At 40.5% G+C, this 15,529-nt stretch overlaps 1 long non-coding RNA gene across 10 annotated transcripts in view; it reads right to left on the reverse strand.

Moving 5' to 3' along the window:
• Window positions 1–15,529, reverse strand: part of LOC110193675 (uncharacterized) — a 95,408-nt gene that overhangs the window by 67,186 nt on the left and 12,693 nt on the right. The window contains exons 1-2 of one of the 10 annotated variants that reach the window (XR_013485293.1): window positions 2,944–6,804; window positions 1,892–2,024 (exon numbers count right to left, since the gene is read on the reverse strand). The exons of 6 other annotated variants lie outside the window; for them this stretch is intronic. This is a non-coding gene — a long non-coding RNA (uncharacterized LOC110193675). Of the gene's footprint in view, window positions 1–1,891; window positions 6,805–15,454; window positions 15,522–15,529 lie in introns of those variants that run through there. 3 more of the 10 variants (XR_013485290.1, XR_013485289.1, XR_013485291.1) reach the window with 3 other exon arrangements.

Here is a 15,529-nt window from a genome sequence, read left to right on the forward strand (position 1 = left end):
AGATATAGTTAATAGAAAGGGTTCTCCTAAAAACCTCCATCCCTTCCCACAAATACACACAGCATCCATGGGAGGAGTAACTTAAACTTAGACCGTAACAGTAGTGAGGCACACACATAAATATATGCGACAGAGGTTTGATCCACAACAACCTGCTCTGGAAGTCCTTCCCTCTATGTAGAGATCTCATGCAGAGCCCTTTGTCATTATTGTTCCATTTAAAAGGGCTATTGGAAGAGGAGAGAAGAGGTAAATGTGCCTCAGCATGGCTTAGAAATAGGAAATGGAGGGGTAGCTAGGTGGTACTGGCCTTAGAGTCAGGAGGACTTGAGTTCAAATCTAGCCTCAAATACATAACACTTACTATCTGTGATACCGTGGGCAAGTCACTTAACCCCACTGTCTAGCCAAAAAAAAACAAAAAGAAAGAAAAATAGGAAATGCCATGGTAGCAGGTTTCTAGGCAAAATAAGGCAAATGCTCACTTACAAAAGCCGAGGGTCCCAGAGAATGAGGTTTAGTGCGAATGGGATTAAGAAGATAACCACAGTACTAGAAGCATGGTATAGAAATAGGGAGAATAGGTATTCTGGCACAGATCTCTATAGTTGGTTCTTCTTGCAGGGAAACAATCACTGTCCTTTGTGTCAAAGAGAACCAAAATTTTCATCAGTATAGTACTCCAGTTTCACAATGGTCTGCACGGATTCTGGATAATGGGCAGTACTCTCACACTTTCCCAGTCACCAATGGAGTGAAGCAAGGCATTCCAGTCATGGAAGACACCCAATGAAAAGACTCAGAGTTGGGAGATAGATTGTGCAGTGTGAGGAACAACAGTGTGAAGTAGTCATTGTTACTGGATGGCAGAGTTTGTGAAAGTATAAGAAGACTGGAAAGGTAGGAAGGGACTAGGTTATAGAGGGCTCTGGTAGGACATTACATTTGATGTTAGATGTATAGAGAGCTACTGGAGTTTATTGAGTAAGGGTTATGTGGTCAGAAGTACATATTACAAATATCAATTTGAACGGAAGATTATAATACTCCACGTGTGAAGTGATAAGGGTGCTGGCAGTGTCAGAAGAAAAAAGTGTATATAAATGATATTATGAAAGCAACCTTGCTAGAAATCTAAGGGAAAGGGAAAGGGATCTATGGGAAAGTATGAATGCCACCCAAAAGGACCCAAGTTGTTTCTCCTTAACTCTTCTTATAACACAGAATGGGTAACTCCTCTTGATTCAACCATCAATCAGTTTTTACACACACACACACACACACACACACACACACAGAGTCAAGAGAAACAATATAGCAAGCATTTCTGCACCAACTCAACACGATGCATGTCTTTGAAAGGGGGACCAAAGTACATATCCCACAAAAAGAGGCCAGAACACATGTCCATCTCCAGAAGAGGCAGAACTAGGAAATCAAGGAGTTCCACTGATCAACCCATTACATCTATTTGATTCCTAAAATTCACCTAGATCATTAGAGCTCAAAATTACCTTAGCCATCATGAAGTCTAACCCCTCATTTTACAGAGGAAGTGCCTTAGCTACAAAGAGATGACATGACCTATCTAATAACACAAATACAGTTGGTCAGGGAAGACCTAGGACCGCAGGTCTTGTGACTCTCAAGCCAGGTCTCTTTCCAGCACATTACATGCCATCCTGATTTATACCCATTTTTGTAGAGCATGGAATATAATTTTACTATTTTAAATTATTATTGTGGTTTATAACTGTGCCTCTGCTTTGATGACATATTGTCAATCCTGTGTATGTCCCCAAATCTATGAATTTATTTAATACTGTACTCTTGCTTAGGAACAAACCACCAATTATAATTTATTTCAATCCAACACTTACTGAGTACTTACAATGTACAAGGAACATTGTTCCTATGGGTAAACAGGATGTACTTTATGACACAGCTTCCAGTAACATACTGCAGTAAGAAGTGACCACTGTACATATTATACATTCTGCTTCATTTCCAAAGGCTTTCTTGGGCTGGAATAGAAATGCATTCAGAAGTATGTTCACACCATTAATCCTCTAATCACCAATTCTTTAGCTGTCCTCCCCTTTAGAAAACAGCAAGGTAGAGTGATGTTACTCATTTTACAGATGAGGAAACTGAGGCCCAGAGAGAGGAAGTAAACTTGCCCAAGTTCACTATAAAAATTAAACTATTGTCAGGGATTTGAATGGTGTATTTCGAAAGGCTTTTACATCATATCTTATTCTTACAAGAAGCCTGTAAGATAGTAAGAGAAGAATTAGTTAAGTCTACTTTGAAGATGATATTAAATGACTTCTTCAAGCATTTGTTATAGCTAGTCAGCCACATAAGGCGACCCAGAACCCAGTTCAGGGTTCTTTCAGTTTAGGTTTGCTGCGTGGTTCACAGCCTGATGTCTTTAGAGACATCTGCGTGTTGTAGTGGACAGAGCACTGAGCCTGAAGTCAGGAAGACAAGCTCAAATCCAGCCTCAGACACTTGCTGGCTGTGTGATCCTGGGCATGTCACTTAACCACTCATCCTCAGTTTTCTCATCTGTAAAATGGGGGTAATAATAGACTCTATGTCCCAGGATGTTATGACAATCAAATGAGATGATATATGCAAAGTGTTTAGCAGAGTGTCTAGCACATAATAGCAGGCATTTAATAAATTTGCTTATTCCTTTCCTCTTTTGGGCTCAGCTTAACTTTTTAGACATTAAAAAGTGGACAATTGTACCTATGTATCACATATTGTATTGATTTCCAATTTAAGTAGCTGTTAACAGTCGATGGGTAAATATAGGTTTTGGAACTGAGAGTGAGGTAGGGACAAGCAAGAATAGAGAGAAAAGAGAGGATGAGAAATATCTCTATAATCCATGACTTAGCCTATTACTTTACTAAGAATACTGACGACACTTACCGTGAGTTCTCTTACTCCTCCTCTGTTCCTTAAATTCCCGACACTTTCTTACCATCCTTACATATGTTCTCCTCCTTTCCTCTGATCATTGCAGAAAAAGTATGCTTACAGCTCATTAAGGTCTCTCCCAGGCCTGTACCCTTTATTCATTTCCTCCCACCTCCTCCAGGACCTTGCTCCTCATCCTGTTTCATGCATCTTTAATCTCCTTCCATGGATTCATTCCCATATGCTTCCAAAAATGCACAGGTATCAGCAATCCCTAAAAAAAGGGGAAAAAACAACCACAGAGGATCATAGATTTAGAGGTCAGCTGAACCTGTGGCCTAACTTACAACTGTAGCCCAGGAGTGTGAAGTGGCTTGCCTCAGGTCATACGGGTATTCAATAGCAAATTCAGGATTTCAACCCGTCTTCCAACTCCAAAGACAATGTTTTTCCCCCACTATATCACACTGACTTCCTGTGAACTTGCTACCCATTTAGCTACCATCCCTTCGCCTTCTTCCCCTTCACTGTGAAACCATTTGAAAAAAGCTATCTCTTAAAAGGGAGGGCAGATTAGGGGAAGGGGTATTCAGAATGCATGCCATTTTGGGGTGGGGGAGGGATGAGATGGGGAGAAAATTTGGAACTCAAAATATTGTGGAAGTCAACGTTGAAAACTAAAAACAAATACATAAATTTTTAAAAATGAAAAAGAAAAAAGCTATCTCTGTTTGTCTCTACTTGCTCACAAACCATCCTCTCTCTAATTCCCTTATAATCTGGTTTCTGCCAAAATAATCTTTCTTATGTTTAGATTTTTGTCCCATCACTTCTCTGTTCAATAATCTTTAGGGACACCCCCCCCCCGCATCGCTTACCAAGAAAAGTTCCGAGTCCTTTGCCTTACATGCCAGGAGAAGCATATATGAATAATTTCATGGGAGCCTTTGGCAATAGACCACACTGCATAACTAAAAATCCACCATGCCTAGCCTAAGAAAATTAGGTGGTCCCTACCACATAGGCAAGTTTTTCCCTTATATTAGGTACTGCCCCTTTGTCATGTAGACATTTTGGTTGCTGAAAAGGACAGAAAAAAAAACCTTTCTGTAAGAAATACTGATGAAATCAGCTTGGAAAAATATATAGCCTCTCAGCTAGAATGTTGTGGAGAGACTGTTCTGAGGAACTGAGAGAAAACTACTCTTCAGATAAATGTACTGAAAAGATCTTTTTAAAACAGAGTACTGAGTTATAGGTAGCTGTAGTATACTGTAGGCCAATACAGATCCTGTTGTGTAATGTTGTGATTATTCAGTCTTTCAGTGTGTCTGACTCTTCGTGACCTCATTTGGGGTTTTCTTGGCATAGATACTGGAGTGATTTAGTATTTCCTTCTCCAGTTCATTTTACAGATATGGAAATGGAGGCAAACAGAGTAAAGCGATTTGCCCAGGTAGCATAGCTAGTAAGAGTCTGAGGTTGGATTTTAACTTGGTTCTTCCTGACTCCAGGCCTGGTGCTCTATCCACTGCTCAACCTAGCTGCCTGCCCTCCCCCACCCCAGCATATAGTGGGCACTTAATAAATGCTGGTTGACAGATTCAAACATTGCTATTTCAGAGTTTTGAAAGAAACAGCAAGTAAATTATAATCAAATTAACTGTTTGGAGACTATAGGAAGATTACCTAGAGACCATACCTAACAGAAAGGTGGAATTTTCCGATGATGATATGAAGTTAGAGATGGATCACCACTTAAGAAAAGGCCCTCACAGTGGATACAGTACCAGCCCTGGAGTCAGGAGGACCTGAGTTCAAATCCTGCCTCAGACACATAACACTTACTAGCTGTGTAACCCCGGGCAAGTCACTTAACACCATTGCCTAGCAGGAAAAAAAAAAGAGAAGGCCCTGATTCCAGGCATTAGAAGCCTGAAGGAAGAGGTGAAGATGAGCAGATGAAGGTAAAAGAGGATGCTAGCACAAGGAGGTGTCAAGGACATGAAACAAGGAGAGGTACGGCTTGCAAAAGACAGAGGACAGAAGCTGATAGAAGCTAATCAAAGCTGAAGGACAGGCTGTGCAGCCCTTTTGCTGGGAGCCATACCAACTGGAAGAGAGGCATTGTTTTATTGTAAACATTTTGCAATAAACTTTTATAAAGTGCCTACTGTATGCCAGGCACTCTGCTAAGTGCTAAGCATACAAAGAAAGGGAAAATGCAGTCTCTGCTCTCAAGGAACTCACAGTCTCATGGAGGAGACAACATACAAACCACTACGTACCACACAAACCACAAGTTATATACAGGATAAATTAGAAATAATTGACAGAAAAAAGGCACTAGAATTAAGAGGTATCTGAAAAGAAAATTGACAGTTTTTGACAAGAGATTGGATATGACGAGAGAGAGAGAGAAGATGAGGAGGAGGAGGACAACAAAAATGAGGACAAGGAGGATGACCCTTAGGTTGTTAGCTTAGATGACAGGAGGATGGTAGTACCTCAACAGTATATAAGGGAAATTAAAAAAGATGGTGGGGGGGAGGGGAAATAATAATTAGTTCAATTTTGGACATGGTGAACATAAGATGTCTAGAAGACATCCAGTTTGAGAAACCCAAGAGGCAGTTGGAGATGTGAGACTGGAGGTCAGAGCTAGATAAGTATATTTTAGAATTATCATCATAGATCTATATAATTGACAGAGCCCCATGGGACATTCATGTTTATCATCAGGTGTGACCTAGATGAAAATAAAGCAAAAAAGACTGAGAAGGAGCAGTAGCAGATAAACAACAGGAAAACCAGGAGAAAATAGTATCACGGAAACCTAGAGAGAAGAAAGTATCAAGGAAAAGAGGGCGATTGACAGTGTCAAAAGTTGCAAAGAAGTCAAGAAACAAGAGGATTGAGAAAAGGCCATTGGATTTGGCAATTAATAGATCATTACGCTGAAGAGAGGTACAATTGTCTTTCTAACATCATCTACAATCTGAAAGAGAGGAAATCTCTCAAGGAGTTGCCTTTGTTAACCTTTATTGCCCACTTTAGTTTGAGAGGGAGAAATAGAGAAGAAAAGACAGGCTTTGCATCTGCTTTATTGTGAGAAGTCATGGCTACCCTGATAGATGATTGGTTAAAACAATACACTGCTAATTGAAGAAATAATTAGGAAAAGGTTAAATGGTCCTATCACTATCTACAATTTGAGAGGAAGAAATTCCTCGGAGTACCAGAGCAGTTATTAGTTTCTCATTTCTCTTACTTGCCACTTGTCATCAATACTTGTCACATAGTACTTCATCTTCTGACTTGGTGCCTTTCATTTGCTATGTCCCATTCCTGGAGTGTTCTCCCCCACTTGTCTCTGTCTCCTAGATTCCCTAGCTTCCTTCAAGTCCAGCTCAAACCCTATATTTCACAAAAGGCTTTTCCCAGCCTCCTCTCTCCATCCCAATCTCCAGTGCCTTCCCCTTTGAGATTTCGGGGCCATCTACAGGTACATGATCTATATCTTGCCACTAAACCTGGATGACTCCTGAGGAGAAAGTGAGGCTGGTAACTTTGCACAGTCCTCCCTCACTTAACTCCAGTTCACTTGCAAATTATGGCATCAACTTCCTAATGTCATGGTCCTCTTGGAGAATGAAGAATAAACAGCAGCAACCCTTTGAGATTACCTCCAGTCTACCCTGTATATATCTTATTATGTTAATAGTTGTTTACATGGCATTTCCACTATTAGAATGTAAGCTCCCTGATGGCAAGCAAGCCTTTCACACCCTTAGTGCTTAGCACAGTGCCTGGTACCTAATAAATGTGTTGATTTCACTTAGCCTTTAAAGCCCAACTCAAGTACTGTTTCTTCCATAACCTCACCCCCTGAACTCCCACCCTCCCCAGTCAGTAAAAACCTTCCCCATGCACTTACATGATATGCACGCAAAATGCATGCATTATATGACTTAATTATGTTCTGGGTATCTGAATTTTTATGTCATATTCAGACTGTAAATTCCATTAAGACAGAGACTGTGTCACATCTAATTTTATATTTTCCTCAGCATCTAGCAAATGATCTATGAGAAGTCATCAATAAATGTTTGTTAAATGAATACATAAGTGAATAAACACTCCTGTTTATGGAAATGCATCTTTGAGATATGTACTGGGAGACCTGGGGTATTGGAACAAAATAAATAGGTGTTGAGTAGGCAAAAAAGCAGATTATACACTGAACTGGTGGGACTTGAGACCTCCATCTCCTCATCTAGGAAATGGAAGAACTAAGGTGGCCAGTATTTCAAGTAGGCTGTGAGTGTGAATTAAGTATCGAAGATAGAATAGGAGAATAAGTGAGTTGGTGAATGCCTGCGCAAGTGTGGAATTGGTGAGCCCAAGGTTTGTATTGACCACTGGTCTAAGGAATGTAATCAAGGGTTAGGAGCTGACCTAGGTTCTATTCAACTCCACCTCCCCAAGTAGTATCCCATTCCCCCAAACATGTATTTAAATATATTAGTAGAAAAGCATTAATGAGGCTAAGATCCAATTTTGTCTTATATATCTAACTTGGGTGTTTTCTGAGGTCCCCTCAGATCTGTTTTGGGAAGGAGGCCAGAGGGCATAGAAATGGGACATGAGTGACAACAAATGACCAACACCAGCATTAATTACCATCACTTCTTCCTTCCCTTGCCTCTCTGGAAGGAGTGGTACAGTTGATAAAGAGCTTAAAGGGAAAACTCTGAGGAGCTCTACACACTTGTTACCACTGAACTCAGAGCAATAAAGTTGTTGAGTACAGGATTCCAAGATCTTTTCCTCACCTATTTTACAAAAGAATCTGGAAGAGACTTTAACATCTGAGGCAAAATGTCACTTTGTGTATAAGGTATAGCTCCACCTGCTTCCCATCAAGATGTCCTAGATAGCCTAAGTGATAGGCAAATTGAGTAAGCCTTCATTGGCCAGAGACATAACTTTTAAGAGAAAATGAAACCATTACTGGGGATTTGCCAGTGTTTTCAAGAATTATATGAGAAAGTAGGATCATAAATTTAGGATTGGAAAGGACCTTAGAAATCATCTAGACCAACTCCCTCATTTTACAGATAAGGAAAATAAGGCCCAGAGAGAGGCTGTAACAGAATTAGGATTTGAATCCAGACCCAGTGACTCAAAGTCTAGTGCTTGATGTTTGAATATACTCACAAGACAACTTCAGTACAAAGCATCCAAGGAGGGGAGGTGGAGGCTCTACTTCAGTATATGACTTACGTAGTCATTTGATAGTCACTGGGGGAGGGGACAGAGGTGATTCTCAGTAGATATTTAAGAGTATAAGCTCAGCAATGAACTCTAAGATAACCTGATAAGTCTGATGGACATGTTCTTCCAGCTATATAGGAAGATCAAGGAAAACAATGAATATATGACCCAAAGGACTTGTAGGGGGAGAGGGATGGGTAGTCATCCCAATGTTGGTAATAAAGACAATAGGGCAAGCCACGGCTTGTAGACTCCCAGGTCTTCCAGGTTACTAGTTTTTCAGGTCCTGGCCTCAGGATGGGAAGCAGGTCCCATGGAGATGCATCAGAATAAACAGCCACTTCATATATCACACGGATGGAGACCTCATATTCTTAGGACAGCCATTCTGGACCAGCCGAGAGTTATGTTTTTCATAAGGGCACCTAGGGAACCAGAGCAATGGATAGAGATAATACAATTTCTAATTTGAAAGAGATCTAAGAAGTGTCCCTCTCCCAGTCAGGGTTCAAAAGGGTGAAGCCAATATGTACTCCATGATGCCTCTGTCACAATATGAGCCAGAACCCAAAGTCACTATGGAGAAGAGGCTGCTAGTACCCAGAATGAAATGTGTGAATGGCCAAGACAAAGATCAATTTTCACCTGCCCTGAAGAGGAGCTTCATGTCTTGGAGTGAAGAGGAGGATCTATCAATCAATCAATCAATAAATAAACATTTACTAAACATCTACCATGTGCCAGGCACTGTGCTAAGCACTAGGGATACAAAAAAAGGCAAAAGACAGTCCCTGCCCTCAACGGATTTACAATCTAATAGATCTATATAGACCACAGTAAAAAGGGAAGACCAAGGATAAGAGTAAGAGTGGTTCTCCATGGAAAACAGCCCTGTCTGAGAGGGTCAATTAGTGCAACAACAGAAGAAGCTGGAGAAGGTGCTATGTCAAGAAGCTCTTAAAAATGCCATGGTGATCAGCAGAGCCAAGATGGCAGTATGAAAGCAGTGACTTGCTTGAGCTCTCCCCCAAACCCCTCCAAATACCCATAAAAAATGGCTCTAAACAAATTTTGAAGCAGCAGAACCCACAAAAAGACAGAGTGAAACAAATTTCCAGCCCAAGACAGCCTGGATGGTTGATCGAAAAGGCATGTGGCACCAGGCAGGGAAAGAAGTACAGTCCAGTATGGGCACGCAGGCTGCAGTGAACCTGGAGCAGGCCTCAAAGGATTGAATCACAGGCAGCTGTGTCAGTTTCCAGACACCTCAATCCACCAACGCCTAAGACCCCTTAGAAGGTCAGTGGGAAAACTCTGTTTCTGCAGTGCTAAGAGAGGAGCTAGGTCAGAGTCAGCTCCAGAGCGCAGAGCTCAGAGCGCGCGCCCCAGGGGCCTGGCTGTGTTCTGAGCTTAGGGCCTACAGACTGAGGCAGAATCAAGTGGCTGATCAGAGGGGGACTACAGGGATCTCTTTGCTGGTGCTGAGGCAGGAATCTCTTGCTTTGCCCATGCTTGGATCTGGGTCACAGTTCTGGGCTGCGGTGCTGGGGTGAGGAGGAACTCTGGCACGGTAGAACTTGTAGTGGCGGTGGAGAAGAAACCCTCCTCACAGTTCCAAGAGAGAAAAGATTGCTTGTGGTTGGTCACTCAAAGACCAGAGTACAGGCCAGGAAAAGAGTAAACACCTCAACCCTTATCATACCACCTTGGAAGAACTGAAAATTTACAGGTCCCTACAAGTACCTCTGAAAACAGCTGTACAAACTCCTGAAGCTTGGGACAGTACATTCTCCACATTGGAAGCAGACTCTTACCTTAACAAAGAGTTTAAAACTCAAGTAGTTGGCTGGGATCATGAGCAAACCTCACAAAAAGAGTCAGACTATATTATCTTACTTTGGTGACAAAGAAGATCAAAACATACAACCAGAAGAAGACAACAAAGTCAAAGCTCCCACATCCAAAGCCTCCAAGAAAAATATGAATCTCCAGGCCTTGGAAGAGCTCAAAAGGGATTTTGAGAAGCAAGTAAGAGAAGTAGAGGAAAAACTGGGAAGAGAAATGAGAGTGATGCAAGAAAATCATGAAAAACAAGTCAACAGCTTGCTAAAGGAGACCCAAAAAAATACTGAAGAAAATAACACCTTAAAAAATAGCCTAACCCAAATGGCAAAAGAGGTCCAAAAAGCCAATGAGGAGAAGAATGCCCTAAAAAGCAAAATTGGCCAAATGGAAAAGGAAGTCCAAAAGATTACTGAAGAAAATACTTCCTTAAAAATTAGAATAGAGCAATTGGAAGATAGTGACTTTATGAGAAATCACGATGCAGTAGAACAAATCCAAAAGAATGAAAAATTAGAAAACAATGTGAAATATCTCATTGGAAAAACAACTGACCTGGAAAATAGATCCAGGAGAGAGAATTTAAAAATTATTGGACTATCTGAAAGCCATGATCAAAAAAAGAGCCTAGACATCATCTTTCAAGAAATTATCAAGGAAAACTGCCCTGATATTTTAGAACCAGAGGGCAAAATAGAAATTGAAAGAATCCACTGATCTCCCCCTGAAAGAGATCCCCAAAGGAAAACTCCTAGGAATATTGTAGCCAAATTCCAGAGTTCCCAGGTCAAGGAGAAAATATTACAAGCAGCCAGAAAGAAACAATTCAAGTATGTGGAAACACAATCAGGATAACACAAGATTTAGCAGCTTCTACATTAAGGACCAGAGGGCATGGAATATAATATTCCAGAGGGCAAAGGAGATAGGATTACAACCAAGAATCACCTACCCAGCAAAACTGAGTATAATCCTTCAGGGGAAAAAATGGTCATTCAGTGAAATAGAGGACTTTCAAGCATTCTTGATGAAAAGACCAGAGCTGAATAGAAAATTTGACTTTCAAATACAAGACTCAAGTGGAACATGAAGAGGTAAACAGGAAAGAGAAATCATAAGAGACTTATTAAGGTGAACTGTTTACATTCCTGCATGGAAAGATGATATTTATAACTCATGAGACCTTTGTCAGTATTAGGGTAGTGGGAGGGGAAAAAATTATATGGATGTATAGATAGATAGATAGATAGATAGATAGAGGGCACAGGGTGAGTTGAAGATGAAGGGGTCATATCTGGAGAATAAAATTAAGGGGTGAGAGAGGATTATACTAGGAGAAGGAGAAAGGGAGAGGTAGAATGGGGTACATTATCTCACACAAAACAGACAAGAAAAGGTTCTTACAGTGGAGGGGAAACAGGGGAAGGTGAGAGGAAATGAGGGAATCTTATTCTCATAGGATTTGGCTTAAGGAGGGAATAACATACACACTCAATTGGGTATGGAAATCTGTCTTACCCTACAGGAAAATAGGGGAGGAAGGGGACAAGAGAGCAGGGGGATGATAGAGAGAAGGGCAGATTGGGAAAGGGGTAATCAGAAGGAAGTACTTCTGAGGAGGGACAGGGTCAAAAGAAAGAATAGAATAAATGGGGGGCAGGATAGGATTAAGGGAAATAGAGTTAGTTTTTCACAACATGTCTACTATGGAAGTGTTTTGCATAACTGCACATGTACAACCTGTATTGAGTTGCTTGCCTTTTCAATGAGGGTGGGTGGGGTGGGAGGAAGGGAGAAAATTTGGAACCCAAAGTTTTAAAAACATGTTTAAAAAAAATGTTTCCACATGCAACTGGGAAATAAGAAATACAGGAAATGAGGTACAGAAATATATCCTGCCCTACAGGAAAATAGAAGGGAAAGGGGATAAGAGAAGGGGGGGAGAGATAGAAGGGAGGGGAGACTAGGGGAAGGGGTATTCAGAATGCATGCTATCTTGGGGTGGCGGAGGGGCAAAACAGGGTGAAAATTTGGAATTCAAAATCTTGTGGAAGTAAATGTTGAAAACTAAAAATAAATAAATTTATATTTTAAAAAATGCCATGGTGCCTTTTCCTATTCAGCCCAGCAGCAACTGGACAGTTCCCTCTCTGAGGCCAGGAAGGCAAATTTGCTATATTAGAAAAAAGAAAATGGTAGAAGTTCGTGGTGCTGTGTTACTGAGGGATGGAGGAGTGTGATGGGAGAATGCTGGGAGAGAAACAGCTATGTACAAAGATGTGGGAGAGAATAGGTGCTTCCTATTCCTTGGGCCTATTTTAGAGCATCAGGACATAGCCTCAGGGCTGTTGTTTGTTCATGGAGTGGAGCAAGGCTGCCCTAGAAATGGCAAAAAGAGTGTGGGTTGAAATTTTTTGTATTTGGAGTGACAGAGCCAGTATATGGAGAGAAAATCGTAATGGGAGTAGAAAGTCATTTTAGCATGAGAATGATACAATGTGTTTATAGGAGAGAATGATGGAACAGCAATCCAAGGAGAGTGGAATGAGAATAAATAAGGCCAGTATGAGAGTAATTTCTGTTAGTATATACATATATATATATATATATATATATAGGAGGGAGCCTCTGAGTGGTAAGGCAATGTGCAGCCGAAGAGTTGCACACTGTGTACTGAACCCTGGCAGGGTTGGGGGGATGACAATGAAGTGACTTGTGCCCTAGTCTCCCCCTTCCCCTCCCAACAGTGATATATATTAGCAGAACAAAAAATAATGATGAAGTTATAAAATCAGACTTAATTATATATAACATAACTGAATCACATAGAACAGAACAAACAGAAAACTGAATGTTTTCTGAAATGGGGTAGGGGAAAGTACAGAGTGAACGTTAGCAGGGAGCTCATGCGTACATGACAATAAGTAACATTAGAATAATAAAAAAGAAAAGGGAAGGAAATGTCATCATTTCAGGAAATGATGCCCTTGATTTCCATGATAAAGCAATACTTAATGACCATCTTTCTTTAACTTCCCCATGGCAATTGCTCCAATCACAAGTGGATAGCAATGAAGTCAGAGAAGAGAGGGAAAGATGAGAATGATTAAATGTATTTGTATCTGCAGTTTGTACCAAATTATCACGAACTTGCTCTATAATGATAGCCTTACTCTTATTTTTCTGTGTTGTCTTCTGCCCTTCATGTGTCATCTGCAGCTTTTGCAAAACTCCCAAAAAATTTCCATGTTTATATATCGAAGTTTCTATGCAACTGGATTTTTTTTATCAAGAAGGCTTGGAAGTCCCCTGTGTAGTTAAAAGCCTATTTTTCCCCTCTAGGATTATACTAAGTTTTGATGGGTATGTTATCCCTGGTTGTAAGTCTATATATTTTACCTTTTGATATAGCTTATACCCAGATCTCTGCCTCATGATGGTGGCTGCTGCTAAATTTTGTGTGATCCTAACTGTGACTCCTTAGTAGTTTAATTCTTTTCTTCTGGCTGCTTACAATACTTTCTATTTGACCTGAAAGCTCTAGTTTTTTGCTATAATGTTCCTAGGAGGTTTTGGTTTGGGGTTTCTTTTTTCTATTTTCACTTTGTTCATTCTACATATGAGAAACTGAGGCTCAGAACAATAACAACAATAACATTTACATAGTAGTATGTTCCAGGAACCATACTAAACCATTTTCAATGATCTCACTTGATCTTTACCACAATGCTGGGAAGTAGGTGCTATTATTATCCCCATTTTACAGATGAGGAAACTGAGGCAGACAGAGGTTAAGGGACTTGCCCAGGGTCACATAGCTAGTAAGTGTCTGAGGCCATATTTGAACTCAGATCTTCCTTACTCTAGGCCCCTATCCACTTCATCACTACCTGCCTTAAAAGAATCCATCTTCTCCAGAATCCTAATCAATCATTTGGGAACAGCCTCAATTCCTGAAACCCAATTATTGTGCCAAGAGATCAAGAATGGCATGTTTATGTCATTCCTCCTTGTTTGTATAATCATCTACTTATTCACTCAAATTATGTAAAATAATTCCTCCACCTTTCCTTTCCCTTCCCCACCCCAATGTTGTATTCCTTTTCCCCTTCACACTCCATGTGGAGATACCCATTAGATGTCTTGAAGGCTCACTACCCATTTCTTCGCAGCTTTCAGCTGACACATACCTACTGCAGACAAAACAAAAACTCTCCCACATCAAATGCTAACATCAAAGGTGATTGGTTCATTTCTTTCCCACCCCACCCCATTCCCAACCATGCTTTCTCTTAAAAGTCTCTGCCACCTTTATATTCACTGCTACTGCTCCTCAAAGACTTCTTACTTACCTTTATATCGATACATCTGTGGAAAACAAAATATTAATACTTTACTCTTTGTTTTAGGCATACGCCTGCCAGAAGCAATTCTTATTAATTTATCGTCATTCTAATCCAAACATTTTTTCTAGTTTAGGGAGAAAAGTCCAAATTGGCAGAGTTCCCTCATGCCTTCAGATATCTTTCTAAAATAAGACATTTTAAAGTAACATTTATAGAATTCTCGAATAAGTAAATTTCACAGTATGATAAAACATAAGTTACATAACTCAGGGTAAGGTCAAATTTAACACTTTACTTCATCAGTCCAAAATAATAATACTTAGACTCTTGGAGAATCTTTTGAAGAATCATTTTGGAGAATCTTGGAGAACCATTTTCCTAAAATGAGTTAATTCTTCTATGACCACTACACTCAAGAGCTCTTCCCAGCTCCCAGCTGGTTACTCTTGACCTGAAGCAAAGAAAGAGATTTTCTCTTCTGATCAATGCCATAACACCTTCAGGAAATGGGGAAAGAGGCTATTGCTCTTAGGTAGATCAATCAAGAGCCCTTTGTCAATTGTCTAGTCACCACTCAAATTACTCTAAGAGAGAAGTCTTTCCTAGACTGGTCAGTCCAGGAGTGGGGGAGGAGTAGGAGGAGGGGGGAGCAGGACATTGTTTAGGATGAGAGAGAAAGAAGAGAAAAATTGATCAAGGTTTCACTTTCAGATTAGCCTGAAGGTTTCAGACTGGGATATCTTTCAAATGGTTTCTTCACGTTTATAAAAGAGAAGGCGTTAATCTCCTTCCACAAATCCCTCTGCCACTGTTGTTGCTCATCTGTTCCTAAGGATGATGTCTGCTGTATTTGTTGCCCTAAGGAGGGGAGCTCAATCATTGTATTCCCTTCTCACAAAACTTCCAACCCCCTATAAGACAGGCCACTTTAAGAAAGAAATATTAGTAATTAAATTAAACCAGACATGACCCATGAGGAAGAAAGTTGTGCAATGGATAGATAGTTGGGACTTGGGAGTTAGGAAGACCTGAGTTTAAACCCTGCCCCAGAAGCTTACCAGCTGTGTAACTCTGGGCAAGTCACTTAAGCTCCGAGTAAATCACTTAAAACCTCAGTTTCTTCATCTGTCAAA

This window comes from Phascolarctos cinereus, unplaced genomic scaffold (assembly GCF_003287225.1).
Source record: "Phascolarctos cinereus isolate Bilbo 61053 unplaced genomic scaffold, phaCin_HiC Scaffold_3;HRSCAF=262, whole genome shotgun sequence".
Classification (NCBI taxonomy): Eukaryota; Metazoa; Chordata; class Mammalia; order Diprotodontia; family Phascolarctidae; genus Phascolarctos; species Phascolarctos cinereus.